Source organism: Typopeltis vanoorti, chromosome 4, assembly GCF_054136105.1.
Source record: "Typopeltis vanoorti isolate ZY-2024b chromosome 4, IOZ_Tvanoo_1.0, whole genome shotgun sequence".
NCBI classification, from domain to species: Eukaryota; Metazoa; Arthropoda; class Arachnida; order Uropygi; family Thelyphonidae; genus Typopeltis; species Typopeltis vanoorti.
The window spans coordinates 69,855,968-69,875,169 of NC_143552.1; the positions used below are offsets into that span (position 1 = coordinate 69,855,968).

Below are 19,202 nucleotides of genomic sequence, written 5' to 3' on the forward strand. Positions count from 1 at the left end.
TTTTTGCTGTTTATTCTCATTCTGAAAATGAACTTACCACTTTTCTACATCAGATCAATAGCTTTCACCCATGCATTCAATTCACCATGGATAGAGAAAATGCTGGTAGTTTACCATTCTTGGACATCCTTCTTAGTCGGACAGCCTCAAGTACTTTGTCAACCAGCATTTATCAGAAACCTACCTTTACTAACAGATACATTCATCAAAAGTTTCCTCATTTATGCCTCTCAAAAAAAAAAAAAAAAAAAAAAAAAAGGTGTTATCAAGTCATTAATTAATAGAGCACATAATGTGTACTCCTCTCCTTCAAGCTTGCATTAAGAACTTCTATCAAAACTTGAATGGAATTGAATGGTTACCACCCTCACAAAATCCAGTAGATAACTGCCTCCTACGTTCCAACACCCAAGGATTCTTCAAAAGACTGCAGAGTTCCAATCCTTATATTTCTGATATCTCTAAACCTACTGGTAGAATTTTGAAGAAATATCACCTTATTCCCACATATTTTCCTATCAACAAAATTCCGTATCTGTTATCTACAAAAGGCAAACTGCCAACTCTATCTTTAGCTGGTGTTTACCAATCACTAGTGAATGAAATAAGACTGAACAACTTCAAGACTGAGATTTTCTGCAAGCTGTTGCCACTTCTTAAGTTTCTTTATTACTGTTTAGTTGGTTTAAAACCTTTCAAAATTGGGTGAAATGTGGAGCCACAAAATTTCTCCATATTACTTAAAATTTTTCACATTCTTCCATGCTCTGCCAATGTTATCTACAGCATTACTGATGTTACTCTTCCATAATTCTTTTCATGTTGGTATCTTTTCCACTGGATAACATGAAACATTGTTTGAAAATGAGTTTATGGTACTCCATCTTAAAGTCTGCAACAACACTGATCCACTGATTGAATCAATGGAGTGATGTTTGAAGGGGAAAAAAAATCACTTTTATGAATTCTGGGAAATATATAAATACTCAAGGTCTAAGCTATGAACTGATGTAGCATCTACCCAAAAGGAGAGTCTTCCTTGCCAAATCTCAGTATGAAGATATCATGCTGCTGATGTGAAATAATTCAAAAAAGTAACCTTGAAATTTTTCATGAGTTATCCATACCTTTCAATTACTTAAATCACATTCTTCGAAATGCTTGGAGTCTCAAAATGAAAGATAAGGAGTAGATTCATTTTGAAGTCTTCCAAGGCATTTGATCCCAACATTCACATTAGATGCGCTTTCAATACTTCATGTCCCAGAAGCTTCTGTTCATCCTTCATAATATGTTATTTTGAGCATCTTTTTCCAGAAGAGACTAGTTTTGTCAGGGTGAAAACCTTAAACAAGTCCTTCAAAAATTCCCAAAAATTTGTGAATATGTGAAGGAGTAGTCTGATGGACAAAAGGACTTATGAGGTTTATGGAAGTTTTTTCATTTGGCTATGCTACTAATTATATATTGGATTTTATCCTTTATCCAAGTGCTAGCAACCAGAAGTACTTTCAGGACTGAGGACACTCGTGGTAAAGGTGGTATAAGTTCTCATCACTTGGCTTAGTATCTCCCATAATGCAAAGCACATCTCCTTGCTGACATGTATAATGCTATGATTTCTCATAGATATACTTCCACCTTAGTTAGTATCATCACCTCTGGGTCTGGCTCCCACTGATGAGACCTCAATAAAGGTTGAAACCGGTCTGGGTAGTGGCCCTTCCCTTAATGCATAGCATTATACATGTCTGCAAGGAGATGTGTTTTGCATTATGGGAGATACTAAGGCAAGTGATGAGAACCTATACCACCTTTATGAGTTGCCCCAGTCCTGAAAGTACTTCAGGCACCAACTTACTTAACCCAGTCTGCTGACTGGACAGTGTTTTTATCTCAAGTAGGCCATGGGCTCAAATTCCACTGTGGGTATGTTTGTGAATGTCTTTAGATGGTAGATAAATTTCAATGCTCAGTAGGAGACCACCACCATGCTTAAAGGCCTAAAGTTGCTCAAAAAGAGTTTCATGTTCAGTCTTTCCAGCAAGGTATCCACAGCAGATAACAATCAACTCATGCATATTACACAACCATCCATGACCTTTTATAGACAGGATTCAATTATATTTAAAAAAAAAAGAGAAAAAAAGTCATCTCTCCTTAAATCATTCCCAATGGCAAGAGTTAGAAACTTTAAGTCATTACATTCACTACACACTAGGTGAAATACTTTTGCTAATCACTCTCCTACTCAATTTTCACAGAAGCCACCCCTTGTTCTCAATTCCTTTCTATATAACTGAAAGATTACACTAATCTCTGTCATATAAAATTGCTATACTAAGTTGTGTGCCTAATCAATATCATCTCTTCTTTTATCAGAATTTGTAGTTCACAAGCCTTTTCTTTATATTTCACACATGCAGGAGAGTAGATGATTTACAGCAGAGTGTGAGGCTGTGGTTTTTGTTTTGAACTACAGCCAAAGAAGCTAGTAGCTATGAGGACAGTGTATTATGTCTGTTAACTACATGCATAGTTCAGGAAGTTATGTTTTGAAATATGAAAAATCCAAGTTTCCTGGAGGAGAAAACCACCACTTCCATATATGTGATTGGCTAACTAACCTCCAGTTGAAAAGATTTCTTTGCCTGTTCCTGGTTCATTTTTTTCAAACCTAAGTTTTTTCAACCGAAGCAGGTAGACTAAACATGCAACTTTTTCAATCCGCATCAGGCCTCCAATAAGCAGGACAGTGGTCTCACGTCAGGTAAACAAAATTATCTGCCACCTGATGACAAAATGGAGACGATCTAATCACCATATTCATATATGGTTATATCAAGGTGTTGTAAAGAGGCACAAGGACTATCTTTATGTGTTCATTTATTCTCAATATCTGTTACCCTCATTATTGTTTTACTACTCACTTCAATCTGAAATCAATACTGCTGGTTACTTGAAGCAAAGCACTGTTGATGTAATAGCCCTTTGCAGTCTCCTCAACCCAAAATGCATAAAACTTTGTATTTGGCAACACTGCACTGGTACCTATTATTCAGCTCACAGTACTGATGACAGTTAAAGGTGTGATCATTCACCTTTTTATCTAAGCCACTCTCGTATTCCTTCAAATGCCTTGGCAAATTGCCTAAGACATAATCTTCACTTAAGCAAGCTATGCTGCTTCTTGCAGGGGATTAATTCTCTGTCCATTCCCAAATCTGAATTCTTACTAACTTTTTAAAAGAACCATTACTCTTGAAATACTGACTTATCAATTCCATGCATCTGTTTCAACACCATGCCCTTTTTCTATTCCTTTGGGCTCTGCTCATGTTAAGACTCAACATAAACAACCAACACACTGAATACATTTCAAATCACCTTATCATACTTACAAAAGGCACTAACCATTGCTTGCCTTCCTTCAAAGGCATTACCAGTTTGATTCTGTTACCACTTATGCTACAATCCCATCTAACCAAACTGCCATGCTTTCTTCAAGAATTATAATATCTGTTTTTCTCATGCACCTCTACATTCACTTACTAGTTCCACTATTTGCTCTGTAACTATCCTCTTACTACCATTTGCATTCAGTAAAGTTATCCTGCCACAATCATCCTACTTTTACTCCCTAAGATTTCCTTTAAACATGCTTACCTATCTGCTTCTCATAATCTGACTTTATGGGAGAGACAAGCATGGTAAGGAAAGCAAAGTCCCTCTCCATCACTTTCTTTTTTATAGGACTTTTGCTTGATGAGCTTACAACTACTATCGAATTTATTCTCTTAATTCTGGAAATGTAAGTGCTTCCACAGTTCTGTTGGAAGAACAACAGGACATGGCAGCCTCCAAATGGAAAAGACCTACTTCAATTCTCATCATGACATGAGGAATCCTTTATGAGCTTTTCCCACATACAGTCAAAGTACTAACTATGCCACCCATCCATACTGCTAGTGGACGGATGGAGTAGTGCGTAGATGTATACTCTACTCCTTACATATATGAAGTAGAGTATATGGTGAGTCTTGTGGTGTAGAGTGCCCTTCTACAATGAGTACTTTGACTCTCTGCAGAAGTTATCCAGCAAGTAATTTTAAACCCTCCCCCCTCACCCAACAGTGATTTGTTCTTGAAAGCTGGCACACTAGCACTGCTCAAAGAGATTTTACAGAACTGAAATTCCAAGGTACATGGCAACCTCATAAGGTAGAAGTGCGTCATCAGGAGAAGGGTGGTCACCTCACATATGGAATACATCCAATACTATAACAAGACCTGATACCCTTTGATTTTGAATCCTGTTAATTACATTACTTTCAGTTACTTCATGGATTTTTTTAATTTTTTTTTTATTTTAATTTCTGCATGTTTTCTTCAAATTATTATTACGTGACACCTCCAGGGGTGCATAAGGGTCAAAGCTGTATAACTGAGAGGAGACCTCCACATAACCTTTAAAGGAATAAGGAGAACCAACCAGGGCTTCTGACCTAATGTCTAATCCTCACCTTCTCGTGGTGCACCCTGTTGGGTATCTACCTGGATACTGAAGGATGAGCTGACAATTTGGGATTTAGCCGACCAAATTGTATTCTTATCGGCTTAAACCAATATAGAAAATGATAGTACAACATGACAAAATTTCATGCTGACTGGGGCATCGCCCGGTTAAACAAGGTCCCCGTTGTTTTCGCCAGGGAACCAGGGCAAACAGCAAAAAGTCAGCTACTGGAACAAGTCTGAAAGCACACCCCAACTCAACATCACCAGAGTTAAAGATCGATACTATCAACATAAGAAGACTGAATGGCAAAGAAATGGAGCTAGCTGAGGAATTAGATAAGTACCAGATCGACATAATAGGGGTGACTGAAACAAAAAAGACAAAAACTGGTGCGATCTTTCTGAGCAATGAATACAAAATGTTATATATAGGAAATGACAATCAAGGAAAAGAAGGAGTAGCCATAGTATTCAACACTAAATACGAGGCTAATCTTCTTCAATGGCAGGCAGTCTCAAATAGAGTGATGTGGGCAAATATCAGAATGGGGAATTGGACAATGAGACTTATTTGTGCCTATGGTCCCACAGAAGGTTCTACTAAGGTAGAAGTGGAGGAATTTTTTGATGCTTTAGAAAAAGCAACTGACACAATGAAAAAGGAAAAATTTGGTCCTTGATGGGGATCTAAATAGCAGAGTAGAAAATGATTGTCAGACATACAAAAATATTTTGGGAAAATTTGGAGAAAAGAACAAAGCTAATAATAATGGCAAATACCTGTTGAATTTCTGCTCAGGACATGGACTGGTTATTACTAACACCATGTTCCAACATAAAAATGTGCAAAAATTCACATGGAGAGAAGAGGCAAGGAATAAGAAAAGTCTCATTGACTATGTTATTGTTGATAGTGATGTTTTCTCCCTGGTGCAGGACACCAGAGTGTACAGAGGATTTGAAATTGGAAGTGATCACTATTTAGTCTTGAGCAGTATAAAATTGAATTTCATATTGAAAAGAATAACATGTAAGAAAGTTTTATAATGAATAAAAGTTGAGCAGCTCTCAGGTGTGAATTGTAGACTAAAATACACAAAGATTATTGAAGAAAAAATGAAAGAGTTTGAGAACAAGAACCAAACCTTGGAGATTCAGTGGCAAGCCTTGAAGAAAAACACTGATTGTTTCAGCCAGAGGCATGTAGTGAGGTTGCCTGCAAGGATAGAAAAATCAGAACTCCATGGTGGACACAAGAAGTTAAAGAGGCAGTGAAGGAAAAGAAGATAGCACATCAAAAGTTCCTGGCAAATAAGTCAGCTTTTGCTCTTAGATAATACAGAGACAAATGTAAGAAAGCAAAACACTGTGTAAAACTAGCTAAACAAAAGTCATGGGAGGACTTTGGCAAGAACAGAAAATAAATGTCAAGAAGGTGTTAAGATATTCTGAAGGTTGTTGAAGAAGAGGAAGAAGAAATGGAGGAAAGAGTGTTGTAAAAGGAGTGAGAGATGATAAAGGTGACATGAAAACAGGGGAAAAAGATATCCTTGAAGTATGGAGTAATTACTTCGAAAAATTGCTAAATGAAACAAGCAGTGATAGCACAGTGGTAAAAAACACTCAACAGGCAGACAGTCAGGAATACATATCCATACTTGAAGTAGAAAATGCCATCAAAGGCTTGAAATGTGAAAAGGCAGCAGGAGTAGATGATATTCAACCAGAAATGCTGAAGTATGGTAGTATAGAAGTCTTACAGTGGCTGCACTACATAGTTCAGAAAGCCTGGACAGAGGGATGAATTCCCGATGATTGGAGTAGAGCTCTAATAGTATCCATATATATATAAAAAGGGAAATAAAACTGAATGTGAGCATTACAGAGGTATTTCCCTACTGAGTGTTCCTGACAAGATCTATGCAAGTATACTTAAGAAACGGTTGAGAGAATTGTGGAAGAAAAGCTTGGTGAAGAACAAGCTGGATTCAGGCCAAATAGAAGCTGTCAGGATCAGATCTTCACTTTACGACAAATAGTGGAGAAATCATGGGAATATAACAAAGATCCGTATTTAAGTTTTGTTGATCTGGAAAAGGCATATGAGAAGGTGCCAAGAGAGAAGCTATTCAATATGCTACAGTTACATGGTGTCAATAGGGCATTATATCAAGCAATACTTAGTCTGTATTTGAGTTAAAGTCGGCAGTTAGAATTGAAGGAAGTACAGGAAGATGGTTTAATGTTAAATCTGGTGTGAGACAAGGATGTACATTATTCCCTCTGTTATTCATTATCTATATGGATCACATTATGAAGGAAAATGGTATTAAACATGATATCAGAATTGGAGATGTTAATGTCAGCTCTTTGCTTTATGCGGATGATGTTATACTTCTAAATAAATCCGCTACAAGTTTGCAAGATTCCCTGACTAAATTGAATACCTGTTGTAATAGATATGATATGAAGGTCGGCATTAAAAAGACTAAGACAATGAAAATAGGTAGAATTGTTGAAAATGTCAACTGTGTTGTGAACGGGGAACCCTGTGGAACAAGTAAAACATTTCAGCTACTTAGGCACAATTTTTAGTGAAGATGGTAAATTAAATATGGAAATAGACAACAGAATCAACAAAGCTGGTATGGTAGGAAGTCAATTGAATAAATTCATATGGAATAAGAGAGAAATTAGTCGGAATACTAAATTAGCTGTATACAAGACGGTGTTTAAACCAGTTTTAACTATGGATCTGAGAGGTGGGTCAGAAGTAAAACAGACTAGAGATTGCAGATATGAGAGTCTTGAGAAAGATTATAGGTGTGAACAGATGGCATCAATGGCAATATCATATTAAAAATGAGGATATTAAGAAAGAACTCGACATTGTCAGCATCCAGGAATGCGTCAGCAGAGCTAATCTCAGGTGGTATGGTCACTTAAACAGAATGGATGAGGAAAGATTAGCAAAACAAGTGTTCTCTGTCAAGTTGTCAGGAAAACGACCCAGAGGAAGATCAAGATATAGGTGGATTGATACTGTACAATGTGCCTTAGACGATAGAAATATAAGATATGATAATGTTGGAGTCTTGATAAGTAACAGACTGATCTGGAGGAAAATTGTAGATAGGAAGTTAGTAATGATGCAAATTTTTCATGTAGTACTATCATATCCTGTACACCCCCTTGAGGGTACATGTCAGGAATTTGATGATGATCACCTCCAAGGACTCATCATGGGAGGGCACACTACTTTACTTCGTACTTCATTAAATACATCTCATCCTCTCCGCTACTACTTAATTCTCCAAATATGATACTACTAAATCAACATCATCGCCCATCATCACCAACAATAGTATTTTTTGTCTGTAAATTGTATGTGTTCTGAAGGCCAATTTGTCTGTACATGGGATTAAAAACCAGAGTTTCTGGGAGACAAAATCCTGCTACCATCATATGAAATTGGCTAACTCACCTTCAACTAAAAAAGCCCATATAAGGATTCTCCCTCATCACAACAAGAATCGAACCCAGTTCTTTTCCAATCGAAGGGTGCAATGTTCTACTATTCTTTCAATTGCGCTATGGCAGAATTATGTCCCAATAATTAAAATATATGATGATCATTTTGACTTGTATCCGAAAATAATATGCCAATACATTTTATAATAATTCCTGGCCTATACCAACAAACCCAAGCAAATATTTCATCCTCTTAGCTGCTAACTAACTATTCCTCAAATCACTGATACTCTTTGCTATAGCTTAATGGAAAATGCAATAATTACCTAAATTTAATTCTTACCACAATATTTCATCTTAGTCACCAAATTATCTTCATAGGCACAGAAGTAAGATTATGCACATACTGAAGCGCTTGAAAAGAACGCAGAGAACAGACCAAATATCATACAAGTCTAATAGTGCCCTTTAAGGGCACAGCAAGATGATGATGCTATCCTAAATGTCTAACAGTACATTTGAGATTGCCATATGCTACAGAAAATGGGCACTGTAAGATGGAGAGATACTGGCGTATCTCTTCTGATTACCAATTCTTCTGATATCATTAGCAGAGGACATGGGTGCAATACACTTTCAATCTTCCACCTTGCCTTCCTTTATATACAATAATCCTCAAATTCTATTCCCATAAGTACATTGTCACCTGTCAGCAGTCTCACTTGGCATGCAAAATGTGCATGCCAATGCAACAGACTCCTTTCTTTCTGATATTTGGCATTAGCTAAAGGCACAATAATTGACCTCCTGACTTAGACACATATCCATGCATCCAATACTATCATGATTCAAATCTACAATTTGTAAATGTGTGTATGTGTGTGTGGAGGGGAATGAATGGCAGTCTTCCCTCTATGCATACACGATATATCCAAACTGACATTCAGAATTATCTCCTCCACACACTGAACTTTGATCATTCCCATTTTCAAAGCTACTCATCCTCAATATTGCATGCACTGAGGTTTATTTTTTCATCCTAAAAGCATTTGGTTCCTCAGTTCTTCCATATTTTCTCTCTCTCTCTCTCTCTCTCTCTCTCTATTATTCACTAACATTTTCACCAGACACATAACCCTAAATCGACGAGTGCAATTCACCATTCACTTTTAAGTTCTTGCACCCACCAAAATCATCAACCATTTATCTATATACTGAACATCATTTCTCCTAAATGATGTTCAGTATGTTTAGTTGACATAATGCAGCAACAAACTTATGATCTTAACTCTGTTGCACTTTCTTCATGCTTCTTGCAGCAATTCTCTCATTCTATACTTCTCATCTTTTAACTTCCACATCTATCACTTGCTTATCAAACATGGCCCTTAATGATGGGATCACTGTACTGTGTGATCTTCTTTTGTGCACGCTTGCACTTTACATACTCTCCTATATCTTACTGGTTTCTTTCTTTTTTTTTTCTCCTCCCATGCTCAAATTTTTCCATTCTCCCCAGTTCACACTTTAAAGTAAAAAACAGCATACTTATTATTATTATGTGACACCTCCAGGGAGTCCAAAGACTCATCGAGGGAGAGTGTGCCAACAGCATCGAACTATTGTCCCCTTCCAACCAGTAACCGTGCTCAAACTTACATAACTTTGTCGTGAGCCATTAGCAGCAGAGGCTCTACCAATCGACCAACCTTTGCTGGCTATGCCATGTCTTTCATTATTTATACCTCACCAATCTTCTCTTTCATCCTCTCTCTCTCTCACATAATCATTTGCATCACATTTATAATTTGTTTCTACATCTTAAATTCTTCTCTGCTCTTCTTCCATACTCATTTTCATGACCATCTCTCATTCACAATCTCTGTATTTTCAACATGAATCACTTCTAGCATATACTTGCTACACTTCTTTACCTCATACAAACTACTCATTTTTGTCAAAGAATACACTAGAACAGGCATTAAATCTCACAAAGCAACATACTGAATGAGACAAACAATACTTTCTTGGATACAGCTATGATATGTTTATAAATGAATGACCTCTCAATTTCTTGAGCTTCAAATAACTAACCTCTTCAACAAACTAAACAGAAAACTGATTTCCTACTGCAGTTGGATAACTGAGGAATTATTGTACTTTTAAAATAAACATTAAATGAGCCACTAAGCTCTTATTTAAATTAAGTATACATAGAGAAAAATAATAATACTTTAATAGCAAAAGCACATCTGCTTGTTCCCACAAGCAACATTTACTGCACAAATTTTTTTTCTAACACAAACTTATACATCAACTGATGGCAACAATAATCTTAAAATTACACTAACAAAAAAGTAATCATACAAAATGCATTAGCATTTCCATGGGTTGCATAGGATTATTATTATTATTATTCAGGCCCGCATGGAATCAAAACTCATCATGAGAGGTCCTTCCTAGGAATCACAAAGTCTATCATACCACTCCTTGACCATTCTTGCTCTCACCACTCTATCAAGCAATGCATTCCATGGTTCAACCACCCTCCATGCAAAGAAACCACTCCTCGCCCTCTTGCTCACAGCTTTCTTTCGTAACTTGCTCCTTCCTGCTGTTCCGCTAAGCAAAAGAACTCCCCAGCATCAACCCTGTATCTATCGCTCAACAGATTAAGTCTCAATCATATCACCTCTTCTATCTACCAAACTCTGCAGTTCACATTCCCTCAGCCGATCCCCATAACTAACATTGTACATTGATACTGCCACCTGAAACCATCTTTGTTATCTGCCTCTGTACCCTTTCCACAGTTAATTTATTCCCTTCAAATCCTGAGGACCAAATTTGAGAACAATAGTCTAAGTGTGGTCTGATCAGGGTCTTATACAATGGAACAATAACTCTTTTATCTCTGCAGGTCAGAGTCCTCAGTATTGCAGCAATCCTCTGAGTTACCTTCATCACCTTTGCAATATGGTCCCTGAATTTCAGGTTTCTATTAATCATCCCCCAGATCCCTTGTCTCCCCTACTTCCTGAAGTACTGCTCCTCGAATCTAGTATGCAGCCTCCCATCGATGTATCCCAAACTTCAAGACTGCATTAAACAGACACCTAATTACTGGTTAGATATGACCTATTCCTTTGGAACTGCCACCATCAATTCCTAATATGTATTCTCAGAAGGGTGCACATGATATCAGGATAGTACTACATGAAAAAGTTATAATACTAACTTCTTATCAACAATTTTCCTCGAAATTAATCTGTTATCTGTCAAGACTCCAACATTATTAGATCTTATATTTGTCTTCTAAGGCACTTTTTACTATATACATCCCCGAACCAGGATCTTAATCTTACTCTGAAACTTTTCCTGCCATCCTGGAAAGACATGTTATACTAACTTTTCCTTTCCAATTCCGTTTAAGTGACTATATCATCTGAGATTAGGTCTGATAACACATTCCTGAATGCTAACAATGGCAAGTTTTTTCCTGATATCCTCATTTTTAATATGATACTGCCATTAATGCCATCTGTTCACTCCCCCAATCTTTCTCAGAACTCTCATACCTGTGATCTTTAATCTTTGATCAAGTGTTTTATTTCTCACTCAGCATTCAGATCCATAAGTTAAAACTGGTTTGAACGCTGTTTACTAAATTGATTCAGTTTTCCTATCATACCGGCCTTGCTAAATGTGTTGTCTGTTTCTTAATTATTATTCGATCTGCATAAAATAAAGAGCTAAGTTTAATATTTCTCTAATTTTGATATCAGGTTTAATACTGCTTACTTTCATAATGCAATCCATATAGAATGAATAACAGTGGAAATAATGTACACCCATGTCTCACATATGAACCGGATTTAAAATCAAACCATTGTACCTTGTTGAGATCTACGAAACAAATATAGATCTCAGTTATATTCTTATGATTTCTCAACTATTTATCTCAAAGTGATTTCCTTTATCTTGTTCTTCTCCAAGCTTCCTTTCCACATACTATAAGAGCTCTACTCCAATCATCCAGAATTAAACCCTCTTATCAGGTCATCTGATGCAGAGTAGTCACTGTAAAACTTTTATACTTACATATTTCCTCTGCATTTCTGGAGAATATCATCTATTCCAGCTGCCTTTCCACATTTTAATTTTTGATGGCCTTTTCTACTTCAAGTATTGATATATACTGCAGATTGCAGTGAGTGTTTTCTACTACCATGCTGTCACAATTTTTATAGTACAAGGTGGCCATAAAATAACTTTCCCTCTTTGGAGACATCTGCAGCAAAAGCCAATAAATGGAATGAGACCAAATTTTATATTGATTATTATTGAGCAGATGATTACATTAAAGGCAGATAAAATGGAATAATAACATTTTGACAATAAGCGACAGCCACGTCACTCATTCCAGCTGGATATGTGTTGCATTACAATGATAATAATAAAACTAAAACAACAACTTGCGAGAGAGAGAGACAGAAATTAATGTAGTGATTGAACTCACAGGAAATAATGTTTTATTCATCAGAATCAAGATCCCCTGGACCACATACACGATTTTTCAATGTGCTGACCTTTCTTGTGTACAACAAATAGCATCTGGTGTGCGACATGCTCTACAGCTGAGTGTAAGGAGTCGGATTGGATGTTCATAACAGCCCATTTTATGTTCTCTTTCAAGGTGAATGTTCTCTTTCTCATGCAAGTTGGGAACGCCACCAACATACACAACGGATTTCAAATACCCCCCACAGCCAAAAGTCACATGGAGTGATGTCTGGGTGATCGAGGCAGCCATGCCGTCGGAAAGAACTGACAACCCTCTCATTACTGAAATGCTGGCATAAAAGGTGCTGTACTGAACATTCAATGTGTGGCCATGCTCCATCCTGCATAAAAATTTTGGAGTCCAAAAACTGTCTTTGCTGCAATGCAGGAATGACAAAATTTTCCAGCATTCATCGATAAATCTCTCCAGTAATGGAGCAGGTTACAGTACCTGTAGGGATAATATGCTCAAAAAAGTATGGTCCTATTATGAAATTGGCTGTGAAGAACTTTTTATGAGAACTTTTTCTATGCAAAAATAAGAAAAATACTTACTGTTCAATAAACAAATTATAGTTGATCATTCTTTTTTTTTTTTTTTCTTCCCCAGAAACAATTAAGAAAGCAAAGTTAAGCTGAATAAAACTTATTTGCTCTTAACCAAATGGAAAAGAGGTTTCAACAGTTAAAATGTAATTAGTTCTAATATCAATTTTTCTAGGCCATATTCTGACAATTCCAGAAGTTGTCAGAATACTACACTAGTGGCATCCTTGAAAAGAGAAGCCTTTTGCATTACCGCAAAATAAGGACTATAATCACCAAACAGTGATTACAGAGGGAATGCTCCATGTTAGAGGGTGGGATAAAGATACAATTTGAGAAATTCTAAGTAGTAAGTAAATTTGAAATGTCAGCCAGTATAAACCTTCAAATTCTTATTTCTTATCTAGTATTTAGTATTCAGAAAGAACTTGTCCACTGATGACAAGAAAGCAACATTTGAAAAACAGCTATCACGTGGTGCTATTTTATTATAAAATTTCTGTTCTGAGAAGTGTTGATCTTTTTACTGAGATGCTCAAGCAATTAATTGTGGTTCTTATTGTTCAAATTTCACCTCCAGTTATTTAGTATATGTTTCTATTTGCAATGAGATAGGTTAACAGCAGAGGATTTTATACAGTAAAACCAAAATTTAATTTCACAAAATTTAAAGCCTTTAATTTCTATACTTTCTAAAATCTTAAAAAAAGTAACCACCTCTGAAAGGTGAATGCATAATTAATATACCTTAATATTTTTAAACAGCTTACTGATGAAGAGAAAGCAAATGGATAAATTTCATGCATATGGTTCAACTGCTCAATCCACAAATGTCTCAAATGCAGATAACTCTTAGCATGTTTGATGATAAGATTAATAGCTGTGGCTTGGTTATCTCCATGATGTCTAAATCTGTACAACTTTTCTTTGAAGAAATCTGAAAGAAAAAGTGTACCAAAGCAATCCTCTCACAGAAGAGCTGAAGGAAACTATTGAACAAGTGATACTGAGAATCACACACTTTCTAGAAGAGCTCATGTGTAACTGCCAGTCTTCCAAAAATGTGTACTATGGTTCAAAACTAAAAGATCACTTTCAGTTCCATCTTTCAAATGTATGTAAAATTAACTTAGAAAATACAATACACACACACAGCAGAAAAGTGAAAATGCAGTCAACTTTTACAACAGGTAATTCATAAGAACCATAGAATAGTTTGTTACAGGTCTACTATAATTTCCTTTAGAATAACACTGTTACATCTTTGATCGTGACCTTTGACAACAGTCTGTTATGGTGAGTTGACTGAAATTTCATTCACTGCCAAATGGGAATTAAGTGCTAACATAGCAAAATAATGTTATAACCAGAAACAATTAAAAATTGTTTCTCAAAAAGAAACAAATTGAAATATTCTATTTCAATTTAATATTTTTAGATACAGATATGGGTGGGAAGACAGTCTGGTATAGTAAATATATCTTTCTGAACTATGCCAACTTTTCCAAGTTCCAAACAGAAAAGTAATCCAATATAGTTATTTGTTTTTTTAATAATTTCTTTAATCCAACAAGTTAAATGAATGTTTAGATTTTGTAATGTGCATGATGTTAATATGAGTCATTTAAACTTGGTCTTATGATTAAAAAAAAAAAAAAAATCTTTTAGTTATTATCACTCTGATAAAAGATGAAGTGTAAATATTCCTTTCTACTTGTGTTAAAACTATTTTGATTATTAATTTCATATTAATTTTACACCTGAAAAGTACAGCTATGTTCTATTTTTTTGTACACCATATGAGACACACATTATATAATGGGAGAGAAGAACTAGGTTATGAATAGTTGCTTAAGATTTTGAGCAAATTATATTTTGTCCCCCCATTTTTTATTCTCATTGAATAAGAACTCAAATATTTCTCATTCTTCTTAAATCAAGTTATGCAATGTTTATGAATCAGATGTAGTCTCCAATAAGTATGCACAATAGTAATTAATTCTTAAGGATTATAATGGTTTGCAAAAAAAAGAACTGCATACAAAACATCAAAAAAAGAATTTTATTCTGAATCATTATTTTAATAACAGGAATTGGACTATAGCATATATACCATTTAGTTATTATTATTATTATTTTTTTTTTTTGGACTTAACTAAATGTAATAACTTCCCCTTTTCTATCAACCCACCATCAACAAAAGTGGATTCCAATTGTCCATATTGTGCACACGCTGAAAACAAATTGCAAATTGAACTTTCAATCAGGTTCTTTTAATGTCAGTTTATATTCATGCAGATGTATTTCCAAGGCTTGATTTTGTTCTTTTTCTTCTATTACATTTAGTTTCTCCTATAGTTGGACTTTCTGGGTCAGATTCATCAGAAGATGAAATGGTTTCATCTTTTCTTTTTGCATGAAGTGCAGCCTCTAATACAGTAGATGCAGCAAATTTACCTGTAGATTTTGCTTTTTCTAATACATGTATCTGTTCCTCTAAGTGTTTATTTTGCCGTTTAAGATCTTCAATAGCTTGCTGATTAACTGAATTTTTCCTATGCATTGACTGAATATATTCAGCAGCCTTTTTCAAAATTTGTGCCCTGGATATTTTTGCTTTATCATCATCTTTGGTCAGTACAACATCCCGCAAACTACTGAAACTGTCTTTTATGTGATCTCGCCGTTTTCTTTCTAAAGCATTATGATGTGCACGTTTATCTGCTTGGCTTTGGAACTGCTTATTTTTGTTTAAAGAATTAGAAGGTGAGGAAAACCCTAAGTCATCTTCATCACTTTCAATATCTATGTCACGGTCATCCTCACTCATTTTGTACAAGAAAAAAAAATCTTTGCAATGGTGAAATTTAAGAGAGTATTATAACGATGCACTCTCTTCTGAGGTCATCCACTATGTACTTGACATGTAAAATTGCCTAGAACAGATGAAAATAATGAATTAACAAAGTAAATTTCCTTAAGAACAGCAGCTATAAATTTCAAAACAAGACTAATTAGCAAATCTTGAAAATGAAAGCGAGGAAAAAAAAAATAACACTAACAATATACAGGCATTCTAACAATATACACTGTTGAGGTACATCATTCCAACTTGCACATCAGACTGAGAGTTTTAAACTGAATACATTGATCGTTGGAATATCATTTCCCTTCCGAAGTCAAGTACTACTGAAGTTATATATGTAATTATTTACTTTCCATGGCTGTTGCAATATTTATTCACAGAAAAACATCCAATATTTATATTAGCAAAGTTATTAATCTGGAATTATCTGTCAAACCTATTTGTCACTGTAAAAATTAAAAGGTCACTGACCTGTAGTTGTGATCTCTGTTGGCACACAGTATTTGTTACTGGGACCACTAGTAGTAGATGGTTAACAGAAGAGATTAAAGAAGAGAGTTAACAGAAGAGAAAATATGTCAAAGAGAATGAAAAATGATATATGTGGATTACTGAAATGGAAACTAATTAAAAATTGATTAATTTTTTTTTACATGCGATATCATCAAAATAAGATTAGTGAAGAAAGATAGGATTCATAAGAAGTGAAGCATTTTACTATATGATGGACTTTTACTAAGTATTTATTTTTAAGCAATCCCTACTCTTCCTTATTATCTCACTACCTTTATTATCCCTTTTTAAACACTTTCCACTAGTAAAAAATGTTAAAAACAAATTACAAAGTGAATATAACTTGTTTGTTGAGTGTGTGTCTGTGTGTTTTCATCTGGCCAGTGTCTGTTTTACAGTGAGGAAGAACCTAAGTTTACATGTGAATAAATCCCACCACCACCACTAAAAGATGAGAATGGTTAATTAATCTTCAGTTGAAAAGGCCATATGAATGCTCCTAGCATCCAAATAGTGTTCAACCCTAGTTTTACCTAACCAAAAGCAGAGACATACTATTTTAAGAAAATAATGAACTGCTTTCCAACTCTTGAAAGTGGATCACTGGCTTCACCTTTTGTTCATGAGGAATCATAGCTTCATCTCTTCAGATTTCCCCAATAATGACAGACCACCTAGGATTATACTTCTATATGTTCTCCTATATATAAACCTCCTCTCACTCATGACAATGCACTCTTTTTTTCATTGATAAAACATTCCAAGCTTCAAGATCTTCCATAATCAATGTCTTAAACACTGAACTCCATTTCTTGCACTCATCTCTCATTGCATTTACTTCTGTGTCTGGAACATTTTTTCTCTCCATCAAGAATTACACCTTCCAACTAATCAATAAGCTGTCTTTAATCAGCTATCCACACCTACATTAATTCCATATGCTAGTTTTAGCACATGATGTGCTAAACAATTAAATAATGATTTCAAACACTCTTCTGCACTGACAGAGACCTTTCATTTATTATTTTGAGGGATATACCAGACATGGCAATCCAATACCATTAACATGTAATAACTAGCTTTTTATCAAAAACTTTCAAATAGTCCATTTTAGCCAAGTCTGATTTGATCAGTGCTTGCATTTCCATCTTCTGAAGCACTAATAATTAAGAAGGATGTGAGATAAATATTTCACCTTGAATCATATATGGAATGGAATGCCAATGGAAAGAGGAGTGGCATGATAAATTATAGATGGAATGAACAAACCTCAATTCACTGAGTTTACTAGAGTATTTCATGACTAATTTCTGATTAATAATTTGTTTCCAAATTAACTTCTTATTTGTGTGGCCTGTGATTTGATCAGTCCTTACATTTTGCCTTCTAAAAACACTCCTAACTACATCAACCCACCTATATCTTGGGCTCTGTGGGCCTTTTTGCATCAAACAAGTTTTGCTAATCTTTAAACTTTCATACTGTTTAAAGTTATGCTACTCTTATATTAGCTCATGCTTATACATGCTTGAATATTAAGTATTTCAAATTCTTTTCTAGTCTTCCTTTTTAATGACCTGCTAACAAAGTCATATCTTTATTCCTCTAATTTTCCACAAAATTTCATATCTGTGGTCTCCAATTTTTGGCCAGCTATTTTATTTCTAACCCCTCTCCAATTTATATATTAAAACTAATTTGATCACTAACAGACTGTAAACTTGATGTTTTGACTTCTTGTTTCACATAAATTTATCCACCTGACTTCCAACCATACACCAGCCTTATTTTCCTTCTATAATTTGTCATCTTCATTAGAAGTTGGGCTCAAATACCAAAAAATGTATAACTTTTTTTGTAGTTTGATAATTAGAATGCAATTATCTTCTATTTTATTTGCATAGGTTGTGCTTTTACTGCCGATTTTTTTTTTCCCTGCATAGAGAATTTAGGAAATAGTTCCTATCTGAATACCAGCTTAATACTAATTTCCTTAATGATGTGATCCATGTAGATAATTATAACAACAGTGGAAATAGAAGACGTGTGCATGCACAATCTTGCCTAAATATTATCACTTTTCCAATGTGATAGTGCCCAATGAACAATATTTGGGTCTTCATTCAGGTATATTTACATAAATCTATGCAGGATTTATGTAAATCCCACTACAATTCTTACTGGCAAGTAAATAGAATGAACAGAGTTAGATAACAGATTAGTGAGTTGGACAGAATATTGGCTAATGGGCATCAGCCAATACCTACTAGCCAATCTAATATTGTGTATGGAGGAGCAGAAAAGGAAAGTCACTAGCAGTGTGCTCTAAGAGTATGTTTAGACATCATTATTGTTTAAAAGGAATCTAGTGATAAAAAATTGGAGAAAAACTGAGAATAAGAGCAGTGCTGTGGCTTCACAGGACTTGAACAGACTGTTAATAAGCCAATGTGGAATTGCCAGTTCAATATCGCAAAAGTGCAAGGTTCCATTTGGGAAAGCGAGGATGGAATACAGGGTATACAACTGGTGTTTGATACCTTGCAGGAGATGAAGGAAATAAGGTGGACAAGGGGCTAAAATTTAGAGGACATACTATCAAGACACCACAATGGATTATATAGAAGACACTAATATCTAGAAGTTCATAAAGAAAGACTTAGGTGTTGTTCCTTAACCATAATAAAGTTTAACAGCATAACTAACACCAAGAAGAAAAAAATAC

At 35.1% G+C, this 19,202-nt stretch overlaps 1 protein-coding gene and 1 pseudogene across 6 annotated transcripts in view; both read right to left on the reverse strand.

The window, feature by feature from the left end:
• Window positions 1–19,202, reverse strand: part of LOC150107393 (homeobox-containing protein 1-like) — a 194,725-nt gene that overhangs the window by 124,853 nt on the left and 50,670 nt on the right. For 5 of the 6 annotated variants that reach the window (XM_090391256.1, XM_090391259.1, XM_090391258.1 and 2 more), the window contains one exon: window positions 13,846–14,035. The exons of the other annotated variant lie outside the window; for it this stretch is intronic. The gene's annotated coding sequence lies outside the window, so the exon portion shown is untranslated. The remainder of the gene's footprint in view (window positions 1–13,845; window positions 14,036–19,202) is intronic. 6 annotated transcript variants of the gene reach the window in all.
• LOC150107394 (protein max pseudogene) lies at window positions 15,389–15,928 on the reverse strand (annotated as a pseudogene).